This window comes from Salvelinus sp. IW2-2015, linkage group LG13 (assembly GCF_002910315.2).
Source record: "Salvelinus sp. IW2-2015 linkage group LG13, ASM291031v2, whole genome shotgun sequence".
NCBI lineage: Eukaryota > Metazoa > Chordata > Actinopteri > Salmoniformes > Salmonidae > Salvelinus > Salvelinus sp. IW2-2015.
Genome location: NC_036853.1, coordinates 7,221,267 through 7,226,076, shown reverse-complemented (window position 1 = coordinate 7,226,076; position 4,810 = coordinate 7,221,267).

Sequence of the window (4,810 nt, the reverse complement as noted above, 5' to 3'; positions counted from 1 at the left end):
TATAAATATAATTTGAACCCTGGTCTGATAAAGAGATAGAGAACATTTTTAAATAAACATTACAATATTTCCAAAGGACATTAACAGTAACAGACAAATACAAGCACACAAACTCCAGACTTCATTTTAAGAAGGTGGATAAAATTAATTCGCATTGATGGATTCCTGCTATTCACTCCTGCAGTTAATCTTCACAACCAACAGATGGCGCTGTCACTTGGAGACAGTAATGAGCCGCAGGGGATTATCCAAACTCTCCAGTCATCTCTATGGGGCTTAGTTGTATACTGCACTGTAATAGTCCCTCCCCTGGCGTTAATGCGTCTACTCATCACTCTCCTCCATCATGACTTGGGGCCACAGGGCTAGACATAATGGCTCCTTTCACTCAACCTTCAATCTCCTCTCCCTCCGCTCAGGGCTCCTTTCACTCAGCCTTCCATCTCCTCTCCCTCCGCTCAGGGCTCTGTTGACACAGCCTCTCACTGTCTGTCAGGGGAGTAGACAGATTCCCCCCCCCCACAGCCCTCCATATAAATGAATAGCTAGCTGTATTATGGGAGGCAAGGCCTAGTCACTAAATATATAGCCTACATATGTGTTTACGCAATTTATACCCCAATTTATGGCTCCCTCTGCTTTGCCAACTTATTGGGATGTCTAGGCAAACCGGACCTACTGGAAATCATCTGTTGAACATTGTATTATGGGAAGAGACTGGTGAATGTGTAGAGTTACAGGTAGGCACTTAAAGGCACAGTCTATTGATGTGCTGTAAACATTTTGTTAGGTGACAAAACAGTGTCTCAAAAGTGATGTTTTAGTCACACACTGAGACTAGAGTGGAAGTTGTAACTGTTATACAGTAGCTAGTTTAGCTACTATACAGGAACACACGTGTGTACTGTATCGCATTGTTAATCACTATGAATAATGATCAGTGAGAAAGTTACAGCTCCTGTATAATTGTAATGTTGAGGTGAGCATGTCTGATGATATTTGTGGGTCTCTAAGTTTCTCACTCATCATTATTCACGAATCATTCAGGATTATCCGTAATCATGGTAGCGTCCTCATTAACGTAGAAGTGTTTAGAAACATATTCTATTCTTATTTACAGTAAAAGTTACCCCAAAATGACAAAATACATTATTTGCCATTCATTTTTATTAGGCACAAAATCTGAAACACAACCAAAACAAACAGCAAAATGCATCCAACAAGCTTGATGTAACCTTTGCGCATTAGGAATACGGGACCAAATACTACACTTTTGACTACTTTAATACACATAAGTGAATTTGTCCCAATTTCTAAACGGTTCACCTGATATGAATGAAAAAACCCWAAAATTAAAGCTGACAGTCTGCACTTTAACCTCTGTAGTCATTGTATCATTTCAAATCCAAAGTGCTGGAGTACAGAGACAAAACAACAAAATGGTCACTGTCCCAATACTTTTGAAACTCACTGTAAGTATCCAACTGGACAGTTTTTTATTTWTTTTTACCATTGACTATGTGGCTAATTTAGTCAGGACAAACAATGACATATACAGAGTTTATCCAACTGTTTTTTCCCTCCGTCACAAGATGGATGGAAGCTTATATATCCCTCTCTGGTGGCTCTTAATGTTCTAAACGACTCACTCTGTACCTGAGCTAAATGACATGCCACTGCGTTCTTTACACAAACCTCTTCACCCCTCTAGTTCTCTTTCCTTGTAAACTATTTACTAGGAACAAGGCACTAGTTTCTTCCCGGGTAAAAAAAAACAAGATGGCCACCACTGACCCAAGAGTACTGGCACCAGTTGCGGCCGGTCGACCAATTAGGCTCTGGGGAGAAGAAAAAGGGCGCCTAAGAGGTTATTACTACCTCCACTGCCTTCGCCTTTAATACATAATCATATCCAAACGTACACTGTAGAGCCCGAGTGGTGTCTGAGAGGTGGAGGGGGGGTTTGAGTTTTGGTTTTTAGGGAACACTGATTCCTTATGCCACAGTACAGACTGGCCTCTCATGTCCTGTTTCATGATGGGACCGGGAGCCTCCCCACACCGGCTTCTTCTTGACAGAGAGCKCACAGGACCCATACAGACCCGTCTGCAGGCACGCCAGGGCCGTCTCTGTCTACGCCTGAGTGTCAGTGTGCAAATGGATCATCCTCATTAATACATCTACTGTATGTCCATGGAAATGCACAAGGTCTGTTACTAATGTCACATCTCCGATGGCCATGTTTGAATTTTACTATATTTAGCTCATTCAACTTGTATTCAGCTTGAATTCTTAACGAATTATACTTCATCCAACACTACTTTATACTTGATTCAACACTACTTTATACTTGATTCAACACTACTTTATACCTTATCCAACACTACTTTATACCTTATCCAACACTACTTTATACTTCATCCAACACTACTTTATACTTGATTCTACACCTGCATTGCTTGCTGTTTGGGGTTTTAGGCTGGGTTTCTGTACAGCACTTCGAGATATTAGCTGATGTACGAAGGGCTATATAAAATAAATTTGATTTGATTTGATTTGATTCAACACTACTTTATACCTTATCCAACACTACTTTATACCTTATCCAACACTACTTTATACTTCATCTAACACTACTTTATACTTCATCCAACACCATGTCATACTTCATACAGTATGTGTTTCTTACATTTCTCAACAGAAATGTGAATCTTCTGGCAAAAAAATCAAAAATCATCCAGAAAACAATAGAATGCAAGCCTCGAACGCAATCCCCCTGACAGCTGTGGACAAGGCCTTACACGTCCTCGAACACAATCCCCCTGACAGCTGTGGACAAGGCCTTACACGTCTTTAGGTCGAATGTAATCTGACTCCCAAATTCTGTGTAGCATTGGCCTCAGCTCTCAGCTCCTCACACCTGAGACAGCTGGACATGACACCTAGGCCGTTCAGGATTTACGCTACTGTCTGCTGCACTGAGAGATCCACACTGTAGACTGGTGAAACTCAAGTATGTAGATATTTGTGTCAACAGTATTCATGTGACATGAATTTTAAGGGTAGTTATCGTTATTGAAATTGTGCCAAACAAACTTTTAACTGATGTTGTTTAGACCGAGACATTGATAGTATAACTCCCATAATGGTAAGAACAGTAGTGTGATAACTGTTTGTTGACCTCTTTTCTTTGCCTTTTAATGTCACAGACCTCTTTAAGGTTGGCTACTATTGAGTTGTCACTAATAGGACAGCAGGTATTGGGTGGGACATCGGCGTGTGTCTTTGTGTATGTGATACTGAGTGACGATTCATTTTTTTCTACTTTTCTCTAAAGTGTGGCCCATGATGGAGAGTTCCGGTTCCAGAAATCTAAGTRTTGATGACTGCAGTGAAAAAGAACGATGACAAGTTACAGAATATCCAATGAAATATGAGGAGCGTGTAGGCTCGGAAGACACCTCTGTGTCCACAAAAACTTTGAATCCAAAGAATCCGAGGGGATTCTAGGTATCCTAGATACCGTCTCCTGCCATTGTGACCTTGAGTAAGGTACTTAACCCTAAACGTACAGTAATACTACTACGTACAGTATACTTCTCAACACCTACGGTACTTGTGTTGTGCCTCTTAAGTGGTCTGGTTTCTGGAATCTTTTACAATTTGTCAGAGGTTTTCTGAAAAGCGTTATTTGAGATGATTAAGTGACATTCTCTTATTTGTCTTGGTCTTCCCCATCAGATGCCTGTGAGCTCACACTGGACCTAAAAACAGCACACAGACTCCTCTCTCTAATGGACATGATCAAAAAAGTGATGTGGGAGAAATGAACAGTCGTACCCTGATCACCCAGAGAGATTTGAGAAACGATCACAAGTGCCTCCTGAGCAATGGTTCTGACTGAGCAATGTTACTGGGAGGTTGAGTCATATTTATTTTGTATTTATTTATTTAACCTGCACTTCATCTGATCACTCTTCATAACATTCTGGAGTATATGCAAATTGCCATCATACAAACTGAGGCAGCAGACTTTGTGAAATTAATATTTGTGTCATTCTCAAAACTTTTGGCCACGACTGTAATGTATTCGTCACATGCTTCGTAAACAACAGGTGTAGACTAACAGTGAAACATTTGACGTTGCTGCGGGAAGGACGGCTCATAATAATGGCCGGAATGGAGTGATGTGTTTGATACCATTCCATTGACTCCATTCCAGCCATTATACTCCATTCCAGCCATTATTATGAGCCTCCACTGGTGTTGAGCCTTATTTGCATATTTCCCAGCGTCCCTTTCGAGTGAATTGTAGAGTTACAGTATCACCCTTGACTGTGTTTGCTAGTGACAGAGACATGGTTGTTGCATTCATTCATTTTCAGTCCTGTGGCCTTCACCAAGTGAGATCCTAAGTGATGTTATCATTCAAATGAAATGATTGAAGACAATAAAATACACATTTCCTAAGGCCTTATTTTGAGGGCCTAGTTTTACCCTAATAAAGTGGACTGAAACTCATGGTTTACAGGCCACATCAYGCCTTCAAGTCACATTATGCTGGCTTGCAAAGTAATYTGTAATTTCTATTGGAKTCCAGCCAGAGTGGGGATATCCAACATTTGGAATTTTTATTCACCCGCAACCTGCATTCAGAAAGACTGCCAAGGTTAGGAAGACTAAGATATGAGACTACCCAAAGCAGGGGTATTCAACTCTTACCCCACGAGGTCCGGAGACTGCTGTTTTTCTGTTTTTTCTTGATAAGTACAGTACTTGTGTTCCAGGTCTAAATAAGTCCCTGATTAGA